Below are 13,929 nucleotides of genomic sequence, written 5' to 3'. Positions count from 1 at the left end.
TTCTCAAAGCAAAGAGAGTAAATGGGACGTGTCCACAAAACAATTTTTTAAATTTATGTAGTTTCCTGTTGATTTGTAAAGGGTGCCATTTGTTTGAAATCATTCTTACACTCTTGGATTAAAACACTGGTTCCTTCACACACTTGTATTTTGAAGGGAGTATAAAATGTGATTGCCTCACACCTGTAATCCCAGCACTTTGGGAGGCCAAGGCAGATGGATCACCTGAGGTCAGGAGTTTGAAACCAGCCTGGCCAACATAGTGAAACTACATCTCTACAAAAAAATACAAAAATTAGCTAGGTGTGATGGCAGGGTCCTATAGTCCCAGCTACTCAGGAGGCTGAGGCAGGAGAATCACTTGACCTGGCAGGCAGAGGTTGCACTGTGCCAAGATCCCATCACTGCACTCCACCCTGGGTGACAGAGGAAGACTCTGTCTCAAAAAAAAAAAAAAAAAAAAAAAAAGTGATTCCATATGATACAAGTGTTAGAAAACAGACAGATGTCAGTTTGCTGACTCCAGCAGGGAGTTACCTGTCGGGAGGTAGTTCCCACCAGCCCAGGATGCCAATGTTTTCTCTAGTTACATGCTAAGATCTCCAAATCCAGGGCATCCCTCCTCAAGCAATGCTAGTCCTACACTGCTAAATGTTTACTGAATGAATGGATGAATGAAGGCAAAATTTTTAGATGTGGGAGTCCCATAGTGCTTGGTTCTCTAGATGAATATCTGGGGGCCTCTTTTGAACTTGGTTCTTAAACCTCCTCAGTTGCCCACATACTACGTCCTAGGGTAAGGCATTTCTCCAGAGCTCACTTATTACCTTGAAAGTGCCATGCTCCCACATGTAGGCCTTGACATGCTAGCTCTTTTGCCTAAAATGCTCCCTCCTCCTCTCCCCACGTTCCCCACCTGTCATCTACCTCTATCCACCCTTTTGCTCAAGCCAAAAACCTAGGAATTTTCCCATTACCCCTTTGCTCCACTGCTCTAACCAGAGGTGATACCAGAGGTGATAGTGACTTGTACCAAGAATACATAGCCCCCAGCAAGTTCTGGTTATCAGAAAAAAATTAAGAGTAAATTTGGTCACTGTGTAATGGAAATGCAAATCTAGTGATGGCAGCACGGTTATCTTGACAGGAGATTGGAAGTTGGGAGCTTTGACCTGTGATTTGCCGTTGTCAAAACTGTCCAACCCTGTTTCAGAGCAGGGTTTTGACTATCTCCCTAAAAAAAAAAAACAATCTCAGGATATTCCCTCCTAGTATCCCAGAGAGCTCTGGGAGCATTTGAGATCAGTTGCAAACTAATGACAGAGTCATCAGTGATGTACTAGGGGATGAAAAGCTATCAAGCTTCACTGGGTTTTGAGATCTGTGTAATACCAACATCAATTTGGAGTATGTTTTTTTTTTCTTGTGTGTGTGTGTGTGTGTGTGTGTGTGTGTGTGTGTGTGTGTGTGTGTGTTTTAAACAGGGTCTCACTCTGTCACCCAGGCTGGAGTGCAGTGGCACAATATCGGCTCACTAAAACCTCTGCCTCCCGGGCTCAAGTGATTCTTGAGCCTCAGCCTCCTAGGTAGCTGGAATTATAGGTACGCACCACCACACCCAGCTAATTTTTATATTTTTAATAGAGACAGGGTTTCGCCATGTTGACCAGGCTGGTCTCAAACTCCTGACTTCAAGCAATCTGCCCACCTCAGCCTCCCAAAGTGTTGGGATTACAGGCATGAGTCACTGCACCCAGCCTGGGATATGTTTATTAAAATATTCCTCTGTAAAATGGAACTAGTTGCTTTGCAGAATTCTGAGAATAATGTTTAGATATGTACAAACATACATGTGTGTGTAACCTCAATTTATGTTCATGACAGTGGGGATTTTTTTTTAATGTCTACTTTCTTTCTAATAAACTGTTGGAAGACTTCTTGGCTGTCCTGTTAAGTCTCTGGCTTACTGTAACTTTTATGTATTTACCATTTACTGGAATGGAGTTTTTAGTTTTATTTGAGGAAGAATTTGGGATTATTCCTCTGTTTGGAAAAAGAGGCTTGTCGTTTTGAAGGGAGTATAAAACCTTTTTAAAGTGTATCTGTAATAGGATATTGTAGATGCACTTTGTAGCAGTTGGAAAAGAAAGTGTGATTTGATTGAAATAAAACTAAATGTGTTGTCCTCCTCTAAAAAAAAAAAAAAAAGAAAAAAAAAAAAGCAGCAGCTATACTGCAGCTATAGCCATGACAATGTGCTTTCCTTCTAAGAGCCCAGGGAATAAGCAGCCCTATGACAAACATATATTTTCTCTGAAAGAAAATAATGCCTAAAGATGGAAGGAACAGAGTTTACCTCTTTATTTTGCAGACAGCATCTAAAGCTATTGATAAAGCCATTTTCATCCATTTCATGGTGTAATTTACTAAAGAAAAAGATCTGAAATTTAGAAGCTATGTCAGTAGTGGGAAAACAGATGTACCTAAAAAAAGCAAAACCACCTATTTCCATTACTCTGATTTCCCAAATGTAAAATAAGAAGAGTCTGTCATTTATCCAGAAATAATCTATCTAGCAGGCCTCTATTTATCTAAGACAAAGCTCAAAACCAGAAAGAACAGAAAAAAAAAAAAATACTGCTCTAAACTTGCCTTATTTAATTGATGATTGCTCCTTGTTAAAAACCAGATTTCTTCTATCTTGTCTGTCAAGGAGCTATTTTGGTCTGTTTGTGTTTGTTTGTATAACAGAATACCTGAGACTGGGTACTTTATAAAGAAAAGAGATTAATATAGTTCATGGTTCTGCAGGTTGGGAAGTTCAAGCATAGAGCCCTGGCATCTGGTGCTACATCATAACATGCTGAAGAATGTCAAAGGAAGAGCAAAAATGTGTGAAGAGGCCAAACCCAAAGGCTACCTCTTGACTTTATAACAACCCACTTTGTTGGGAAAATTCCCATGAGAACTGATCCAGTCTTTAGAGAGTGAGAATTCACTCACTACTGCAAGAACGGCACCAAGCCATGCATGAGGGATCTGTCCCCATAACCCAAACCACTACAAGGCTGCACCCCCGACACTATCACACTGGGGTTCAAATTTCAACATGAGTTTTGGTGAAGACAAATTCAAACCATAGCAGAAGCGTTTAAGGATCTGCTCATACATTTACAGCAGAGCTGCAATGACCCACTTCTCACCTAATTTTCCATACATCTCTCAATCTTGACTCACTTTCTAATGATGTTTTCTTATCTCTATTACCTCAAAGATTCCACGGACCACCCTGATAATGTCCTGGTTCATTCCTGCCCATGGAATCCCCTTCCCATACACTGTCTTTATGTGTAATTGCTACCCTCTCTCTTACCCTCATGTAGCAGGTAGAAAACTGCATGAACTGAATAATTTTGAAATCTTACCTCCTTCCCAGAAAAAGAGCTCCTGATAAATCTGTTTGGAGCAGACTACCATCGATTCTAGGTAGGGTGGGAAATAAAGTCCCTGGCTAGACAATCGCCTCCTACCTACCACAAATTCATGCTAAGGAAGGCTGAGCACAAAACAGCCATCTCACTGTTCAACCTCAAAAGAAATACTAAACAAAACAATTAGCAAAGACTGTGTTTCATGACAATGCCATTTTGAAAAGAGCACTCTCAACTACTGCTTCTAACTGATAAAAAACATTTTCATTCTGATTTCTGAGCAGACAAATGGCAAGGATGGAACTAGAACCTGCGTTTGCCAATCCTTCGTCCAATCCATTTTTAAAAACCTGATATTTAGGTTATAACTCTGAAGGGGCTGCAGACAAGTAGAATGGAGATAAATCAGACAAGCCCCTACTTTTCTATCCTACCATGTGTAGGTTATTCCCAAGTAGCAGTGCCCTCAACTCGTGCCAATGGGAAAATATATATGCTCTTTTTGTTTCTATTGACTTATTTATTTTAAAACGTTTTTATTTTACTCTCCTTGTTCCCCAGCCTTATTGAGATACAATTGACCAATAAAAATTGTGTATATTTAATATGCACAACTTAATGTTTTAATATACGTGTATTTTTGTGAAATAATCACCATAATCAAGCTAATTAACACAGCACCATCTCACAGAGTACTTTTGTGTGTGTATGTGGTTAGAACATGTAAGATCTGCCCTCCTAGCAAATTTTAAGTATGCAATACAATATTCTTAACTGTAGTCACAATGTGGTACATTATTTTGTTTCAATTTCAAACTGCCTTGTTTACAAAGCAATTTGGGAATATGGATTATGACACTAAGTTTATTCCTGTCTGTGGAGCGAGCAGTTCCTCTAAGAATTTGAACTAAGGTAATATTCCAAAATATTTTTTAAAACTTTATGTATAAAGATGTTGACCACAGAGTTATTCAGAGCAATAAAAAATTATGACACATAGTAAAAACTTATGACTAAGAGAACAGTTAATTGCTTTATCAAACATTTGTCCAATGGCATATTTATGTAGCCATTAAAATATCGATGAAACATTTTAACAATGTTTATTTGTTATAAAGCTTACTTTTTAAGGCCAGTTACAAAAGTTTGTGTGTAGTATTGTTTCATTTAACAAATTATAATAAGATACATTTAGAAAAATACTGAATATACCAAATATTGTCTGAGGTTGCATCTAGGTGGCATAATGTGATAATTAATTTTCTTTTTATTTTTAGACACTATTCAAATTTTCTAAAATTATTACTATTTTTTATAGAGACAGGGTCTTTCTATGTTGCCCAGGCTGGTCTTGGCTTAAGTGATCCTCCCACCTCAGCCTCCCAAAGTGCCGGCATCACAGGAATGAGCCACTGCACCCAGCCCTAAAAGTAATGTATAACTTTATATTCAGAAATTAAACACATAACTGGGACGGTGAGGAGAATGACCTTGTATAAGCCAATAACTCAACAGTAATATCCTGTTGGATCCTTCTAGTAACTGCTCCCTACATTCCTAGCTCTTGTTTCCTTGGCTGTTTTCCATGATCTTGATCTCAGTTGATGCTTTTGATGTTCCCTTGTAACATCACCTAGCAAATTCCTCATATTAACTGAGCTTGCTCTCTACCATATCACCCTTTGTTGTGTCATTTCTCATTTCCTGGTAGTAATACTACTAGTTCAGAATTCTTGTCTGATCAACTCTGTGATAGTCACAGAGTAAAATGATTAGATCAGTTCTTTTAAAGAGACTACTCTGGAGCAATGTGTCTAGAAGACTGGAGTGTGATAAAGACTTACGTAATTCTTACACCTCTTCTATGTGACTAGCAGGAATACTGACTGTACTTTTATAGGACTCCTCAGTACACTATAAGCTCCTAGAACATAGCAACTATGTCATCTTGGTCTTTCCAGGGCCTAACATAGTTCTGACACATAATTGGGGCTTAATAAATGTTTTGAATGAACAAATGACTGAATGGATGAAAGGATGGGTGAGTAATTATTTAATGATGGTGACTACTATTCATTAAAGAGGCTGGTAAGTCAATTAATATTTATTGAGCACCCATTATGTTCCAGTTTGTACTCAGAGCTAGATTCTAAGAAATTGTGGTAGGAAAGAAATGAACCGGTGAATCAGCTGGACTTTTCGTCCACTGTAAATATGAAGACTGGGGAACCTCTGGGGCCTTTCAAAGATGTGTTTGGATCATCCAGCTAGTGCTAACTAAAGGTTACATGGTCCCAGGGTAACTGATCTGCATTAAGCATAATTGGGCAGACCAGTTTCATCACCATTTAGATGTATAAATTGCCAGAGTCAAAGTGGCCAAAGGTAAGGCCAACAGTGTGGTGTCAAAAATTAATGCTACAGCTCATTTGCAGCCTATCAGTAACAATGATCTGGGATCAGCTCTGCCTGAAGCTTCTGCTGACTTTTGAGACAGCAATTTAGACAAAAAAATTATTCTTCCCAAACCTGTTTCTGCTGTAATACAATCACCCATATCTCCCTAATTAGGTAGCCACTATCAATAGCCCCTATAAGAAGTCCTAATTTACAGCATATTTGGGAATCAAAATTATAATGTTGTGGTGGCTCTGGGCCTTCTCAAAGCTGATTTATCCTGCAGGGTGGCCAACAGCCCAAGTCACAGGGACTCATCTCATTCCTGACTGCCAGAGTGAATGACTTTCATCATTTAGAACCTTAGAAATTCAATTGGCTAAGCCTGTGATTCCTTACACATGTGCCACTCTATGTGGTTATCCTGCCCGCAATACACTTTAATGCTAAGTGTCTGGCTATACTCCTAGTCCTAGGATCCTAAGTGGCATCCTGTCTTGTCTTTAATTTTCAGCAGCTCTAATAACAAATGCAGAAAGAAACGCTTAAGAAGCTAGGTATGACATCTATGGCCTTGAAAGCACACAAAGACTGAAAAAAAAAAAAAAAAAAAAAAAAAAAAAAAAAAACTCCTTTTAAAAATATTCTCTTTTTTTTTTTTTTTTTTTGAGACAGAGTCTTGCTCTGTTGCCCAGGCTGAAGTGCAGTGGCGTGACCTTGGCTCACTGCAGCCTCTGCTTCTCAGGTTCAAGTGATTCTCTGCCTCAGCCACCCAAGTAGCTGGGATTACAGGTGTAACCCACCATGCCCGACTAATTGTTGTATTTTTTAGAGATGGAATTTCACCATGTTGGCCAGACTGGTCTTGAACTCCTGACCTCAGGTAATCCACCTTCCTTGGCCTCCCAAAGTGCTGAAATTACAGGTATGAGCTACTGCACCCAGTCTAAAAATATTCTCTTTGATCCAGAGCTTAAATTTAGATAAATGCTAGAATTAGACACTCCTGAAGAATACATAGGAATTCTTGCTTCCATTTTCTGTCTTTTATCAATCCATGTTTCACCAAGGACTACTGCCTGCATAGCAAACCCAGTAACTTTTAGATCTAAAACATATACATTTCATAGTTACTATTGTTGTGTGTTTTCTAAACCCGTATTTGATTAGGATCCTTTTCTTTTGAGCATTTTATTTACAGAACCTTGAACCATGCCATCCTTACATTTCACTTATTTTACTTGTCACTCTAAAGTTCTGGTAGCCCACATCTGAATTCTCATTTATCAGTATTCTACAGAATCACATTCTATGTATCTTGTTTGACATGGATTTCTATAAAAACACATATTTTAAAGTATCATATTACAATTATTAAGAGAAAAGCAAAGGTGCTGGCAATCACCAATCAATTCTGCTTCCATGCAGATAATTTTTCCACATAAGCTCACTAGCATCATCCTCAATGAAGACATAGATTTAAGAGTATATTGATGGCAATTGTGTCACCACAGATTTCACAAAAAAGGAAAAATAACACAAACAAATGTAATTTTCTCCCCAAGCAAAGCCAGCAATCTCATACAAAGCTATGGACATATTATGGCTTAATTTCAGGGAGACTGGCAATTAAAAAAAATTTTTTTTCTAATAAAACTGATATCCCTCTAGTTTTTTCTTTCTTTCTTTTGAGACAGGGTCTCACTCTGTCACCCAGGCTGGAATGCAGTGGCACAATCTTGGCTCACTGCAACCTTTGCCTCCTGGGCTCAAGCAATCCTCCCATCTAGGCCTCCTGAGTAGCTAGGACCACAGGCATGTGCTACCAAGCCCAGATAATTTTTGTATTTTTAGTAGAGACAGGGTGTTGCCATGTTGCCCAAGCTGGTCTCCAACTCCTAAGCTCAGGCAATCCACCTGCCTCAGCCTCCCAAAGTGCTGGGACTATAGGCATGAACCACTGCACCCAGCCACCTTCTAATTTTGTCTTTGTTTCACTGAGAAACTTAAAAAACAAAAAATGTCTTTCAAAGATACAAATCTCAGAAGAGGATATTATTTATGTCCAACTCACTAGAGGAAAATAAAACATAGGAAGGCTAAAAATTCTGCAATTTCAAACCACTGTCAATGAATTTGATTTGAAACTTTCCCAGCAACCATAAAGACATGAGAAAAGCTCCAATTAGCCCTAGTGGATAAGAAGATAAGTTATCTTCCCAAAGTAGTGACAAAGAGGTCCCCAATCAACTTAAAGAGGGCAGCAGAAAATAATTAAACATTACATATCCTTATTTCTTCTTTTACTGGCCATTTTGAAAATGAGGGACCCACAGTTTTGTCTACTCTCTTGATTAAAGGGAAGTTCAGAGGATACAGTAAAACCTATGTAGCCTGGCAGGACGTGATGGCTCACACCTGCAATCTCAGCACTTTGGGAGGCTGAGTGGGAGGATGGCTTGAGCCCAGGAGTTTGAGACCAGCCTGGGCAACACAGTGAGACCCTGTCTCTATTTTTAAAAAATGCGTCATTTAGATACAAATTTTCTAAGTTAATTAAACTGGATTAAAAATGCAAGTGGCTCTGTGAACTACAGACCTTATTCAATCTGACTGATTGCTAGAGCGACAGTATTGCATAGTGTTGAAAGCACTCTGAAATGATAGACTATTCAGGTTTGAATCTCACCTCCAATGCTTGCTGTGTGACAATTCACTTAAACTCTTTGAATGTTAGCTGCCTTATCTGTAAAATGAAGTAGAAATAGAAATTACCTCACAGGACTGTTATGATGCTTAAATGAGTTAGTCTTAGCAAAGCACTTAATACTACTATTGTGGTTTATTCAAAAATGCTCAACATCCCCAGGTATCAGAGAAATGCAAATTAAAACCACAATGAGATAGTATCTGACACCTGTTACAACAGCAATAGACATTATCAAAGATAACAAGGGTTGGTGAGAATGTAAGAAAAAGGGAACCCTTGTACACTGTTGGTGGGAGTGTAAATTAACACAGAAGTTATGAAAAACAGTATGGAGGTTCCTCAAAAAACTGAAAGTAGAACTACTATATGATCCAGCAATTGCACTCCTGAGTATGTATACAAAGGAATTGCAATCAACATGTTAAAGAGATATCTGGGCATCCATGTTCATTGCAGTATTATTCATAATAGCCAACCTAAGTGTCCATCAACAGATAAATGGATAATGTGGTACACATACAATGGAATACTATTCAGCCTTAAAAAAGGAAATTCTGTCATTTTTGACAACGTAGATGAAACTAGAGAACTTTATGCTAGCTGAAATAAGCCAGTCACAGAGAGACAAATATTGCATAATCTCACTTACATGTGGAATCTAAAAAGTTGAACTTACAGAAGTAGAGAGTAGAATGCTGGTTACCAGAGGCTGGAGGTTGGAAGTGGGTACTGCAGAGATATTGATCAAAGGGTACAAAGTTTTAGTTACACAGAAGGAATAAGTTTTTGAGATCTATTGCACCACATAGTGTCCATAGTTAATAATAATGTATTACATATTTCAACACTGTTAGAAGAGTAGATTTGAAATGTTCTCACTCCAAAAAATAATAGGTATTTGATGTAATTAATATGTAAATTAGTTTGATGTGATCATTCCACAGTGTATACATAGATCAAAACATTACATCGTATTCTGTAAGTATACACAATTATCTGTAAATTAAAAATAAATATTAAAAAAGAATACTACTATTGCATAGTAAGTACTGGATATAAAACATTTATTAACATTAACTTTGTTTCAAAATGACAGACACTGATAACCTGAAGAAGTATACCAAATTTGGTCAACTCTACCCATTCCTTCAAAATCACTGTGGAGCAAACATATGAACAGGATAAAAGACATTAAATGTCAAATATTTGAATAAAAAATTTCATTCACATTCTACAAAAGATGGTTATGAAAGTATTATTCAGTGCAAAGTTTTAGTTCTGAACTTGGAATTGGGTATAATAAAAGGAGTTTTACAGATTACCATTGCAAACCTGGTGCTATTCAACTGAAAAATAGCAATAATAAACACTCCAGTTAACATACCTTGAAAGCATCCACTTGCCTCCACTCCTTAAGAAGCCTCACTAAAACAAAGAATGTTAAAAAGGGGGACAGAGGGACCATATACTCATAAGAACAAAGAAAACAGGAGAAGAGACAACAGAAAAATGCCACAAAAGTTTAGAAATCAGTTGACCGGGGTTGAGTTGCATGCCCCCGCCCCCACCCCCAGAGGATACATTGACTGTGGCCTTATTTGGAAATAGGGTCTGTGCGGATGTGATCAAAATAAGATAAAGTGACAGCCAGGTATAGTGGCTCACGCCTGTAATCCCAGCACTACGGGAGGCCAAAGCGGGTGGATCGCTTGAGGTCAGGAGTTCAAGACCAGCCTGACCAACATGGTGAAACCCTCTCTCTACTAAAAATACAAAAATTAGCTGAGCGTGTTGGTGCCCACCTGCAGCCCAGCTACTGGGGAGGCTGAGGCAGGAGAATCACTTGAACCTGGGAGGCAGAGGTTGCAGTGAGCTGAGATGGCACCACTGCACTCTAGCCTGAGCGACAGAGCGAGACTCCATCTCAAAACAAAACAAAACAAAACAAAACAAAAATCTAAAAGTGATACTGGATTAGCCTGGGCCCTAATCTAATGACTGCTGTCCTTACAAAAAGAGAGAAAGTTAGACACAGGCAGATGCACAGGGAAAACACGTAATGGCAGAGGCAGAGATTGGAGTGATTCATCTGCAAGCCAAAGAATGCCAAGAATTGCCAGCAGTCACCAGAAGCTAAGGCAAAGGCATGGCACAGATTGTCCCTCAGAGTCCCCAGAAGGAACCAACCTCCTGACACCTTGATTTCTGATTTGTAGCCTCCATAACTGTGAGGGAATAAATTTCCATAGTTTTAAGCCACCCAGTTTGTGGTAATTGTATGGCAGCTTTAGGGAGCTAATATACTGGTGAACATATGGACTTACCAGAGAAAACTGAAACCCAGGTGTTTTCAGAAGTGATGCCTGGAAGCAAGCTCACTGACACGCAGAACCTCGCAAAGGCTCAGGAACTGGAAGTACCATACCTCTTCGGTGGGATGAGCTGAAAAGAGACCATTAAAAGTCCCAGAAGCAGTTAAGACTCCTAGATTTCCTCCCCTGGCAAAGCCAGGGAAATGTTCTCTATCCCTCATTCCCAACCTGAAACCTGCAAGATTATTTCTTTTGGGAGATATGGAACCAGGATATGGATTCAGGGACACCAGACACAGCTGAAGGTAAAAATGCTATTACGAAACAGTGGTGTAAGTGAAGGTATGCATGATAATTAAATCTTCTTTTTTTTTTTTTTTTTTTTTTTTTTTTTTTGGAGACAGAATCTCACTCTGTCTCCCAGGCTGGAGTGCAGTAGTGCAATCTCAGCTCACTGCAACCTCCGCCACCTGGGTTCAAGTGATTCTTGTACCTCAGCCTCCTGAGTAGCTGGGACTACAGGCCCATGCCACCACACCTGGCTAATTTTTGTATTTTAAGTAGAGACTGTGTTTCACCATGTTGGCCAGGCTGGTCTCGAACTCCTGACCTCAAGTGATCCATCCTCCTTGGCTTCCCAAAGTGCTGGGATTACAGGCATGAGTCACCACGCCTGGTGGAGAGTTAATTTTATGTGTCAACTTGACTGGACCATAGGATGCTCATGTATCTGGTTAAACAGTATTTCTGAGTGTCTATGAGGGAACTGAGTAAAAGAGATTAACCTCACCTATGTGGGTGGGCATCATCTTATTCATTCGGGGTCTGAATAAAACAAAAAGGTAGAGGAAGGGAGGATTCACTTTCTCTCTTCTAGACTTCTTCAACTGAATCTTTGATCTTTTACCACCCTTGGTGATCCTGGTTTGCAGGACTTCAAATTTGGACTGGAATCTACACCATCGGCTCTCTAGTTATCAGGGCTTCAAACTACAACATGGGCTTTCTGGGTCTTCAGCTTACAGACAGCACATTGCGGGGCTTCTCAACCCCCATAATCACATGAGCTAACAGATAGATATAGGTACAGATATAGATATCTATTCATTCTGTTTCTCCAGAAAACCCCCAACTAATACCGTGCATCAGTGCATATAATGAAATTACTAAGACTCCCAGCCTCCTTCCCGTGCCAAGAAGGCTGTATATTCTCAAAGCAAGTAAATAGAAAATTACTCTCTAGAAGAAAATAAATAGCTGGTCTTTGCCCCATCATCTTACATCTTGTTCAGCAGTGAACAAGCCTTGCCTATGTCCCCAAAACACCTTTTTAGAGCATCACTTTTACATATAAATTGACAGCAGGGATCACTACACAAGATGAAGAATGTCTCTAGCACAAACGACAGGGACCAAATATAAACAACCAACCAAAAAAAAAAAAAAAAAAAAAAAAAAAACACTCAAAAGAATCAAAGTCAATGCAGAGTTATGTAGAAAGCATTTTAAAAGCCCTATAATTTACATCTTCAGAGATAGGAGCTATATTCATGAAAAATAATGTAATGCTATAAAAGAACAAAGAATAAAAAGCGCACTTAGAAATGAAGGTATAATAAACGAAATAAAGTAATCTGATAGTCATTTGTCCAATTAAGTTGAAAAAGTCACAGAGAAAGTAGAATGAAAAGATGAAGAGATAGAAAATAGGACAGACAGGTAAGAAAAAACATCAGCCAAGAAGGTCTACAATCTAAATAACAAATTTCAAAAAATAAGAGATACAATAAGAGAGGGCAGGAAGAAATGATCAAATAAATAATATCAGGAGAATCCCCATAACTGAAGAGAATGTGTTTCAGGATTGAAAAACTGATCAATAGGAATGCAAAAAGACCCAGAAGCAAGACACTCGATTGTGTCTTAGAAAACTGGGAATAAAGAGAAGATCCTAAAGCTTCTTGAGACAAAACAAAACAGAAACCAAAGCAGGTTACATATCAAGAAATTTAGTGACCTGTGAAGGAGAAGGAAAAGCAGTGACGTAGAGTTTCTCAACAATTCTGGAAGCTAAAATATTGTGGAGCAAGTCCTCCAATATTCCGAGTGAAAGTTATTTTCAACCTAGAACTCTGTGCTCAGCCAGAATAAAAACAGTTCCAGACATGCACGCTCTGTGGGAAAAAAAACCTGGAAGCAACCTCCCTCAAGGAACTATTGGCGGATACGTTCCACAACATGAGGGTATATAATCAAGAAAAAGACACACATTCAGGAAATAGGAAACTCACCTCCAGGAATGAGGAATAAGACCTTCCCAGGATGGATGTGAAGGAGACCCAAGGACATCAGTTGAGAGCTGTGCCTTCCAAATTTTGATGTGCATAGGAATTACCAGGGGATCTTGTTGCAATACAGATACTGATTCAGAAAGTCTGGGTACAGCCTAAAATTTGGCGTTTTTAACAAATTCCCTCAGGATGCTGGGGCTGCTGGTTCAGAGACTACACTCTGCATATCAGGGGTGTAGAGAAAAAACAGTCCAAATTGTACCAAGACGACGACGGTACAGAGACAGAGACAGACATTTATTTCCATCTCGGAGATAATCGGGAATGAATTAGTGTAAGTCAATAACCGTATAGTAGGGGAGGGAGAGGGATGGAGGACAAGGAGAAAAGGATTAATATTTCACGTAAACATAAATGAAGAAAAAACAAGGAAGGGGCTGTATTGAGGGCAGCCGCATACATCCAACCTTGCCTCTAGTAGACACCTGAAGAGGAAGGTCGGACCACCCTAACGGATTCAGATTCAGTAGTCTGGGGGGCGTCTCTGGATTGACCCTGGAAGATGCTCTAGAAAGCCTAGATGCGGACCACAAGGACAGAAGACGCCCCTTTCCCTGCCCAGCAGGGTAGTAGGCAGGGCCTCAAAGCGCCCGGCGCCAGGCCTCAGGGGGCGGGGCATGGGCGGAGCCTTTTCCCTAAATTGGCGCGCCCGAGCGGCGCTGGGATTCGGATTGGAGGCTTTGGAACCCGGAAGCAGTTGGCAGCTCTCGAAAGCTGCCGCGGATCGG

General features: G+C 39.5%; 1 long non-coding RNA gene across 1 annotated transcript; it reads right to left on the bottom strand.

Annotated features, from left to right (window-relative positions):
* Nucleotides 1-8,450: 8,450 nt before the first annotated feature.
* Nucleotides 8,451-13,868, bottom strand: LOC126936820 (uncharacterized). The gene is made up of 4 exons (XR_007719583.1): nucleotides 13,142-13,868; nucleotides 10,863-10,980; nucleotides 9,215-9,267; nucleotides 8,451-8,574 (listed from the first exon to the last, which is right to left on the bottom strand). It is a non-coding gene; the product is annotated as an uncharacterized LOC126936820 (long non-coding RNA).
* Between the last annotated feature and the right edge of the window lie 61 nt (nucleotides 13,869-13,929).

The sequence above is a fragment of the Macaca thibetana genome, chromosome 15 (assembly GCF_024542745.1).
Source record: "Macaca thibetana thibetana isolate TM-01 chromosome 15, ASM2454274v1, whole genome shotgun sequence".
Lineage (NCBI taxonomy): Eukaryota > Metazoa > Chordata > Mammalia > Primates > Cercopithecidae > Macaca > Macaca thibetana.
The sequence above is the reverse complement of the archived record's forward strand: the minus strand, read 5'-3'. Positions and strand labels throughout refer to the sequence as shown.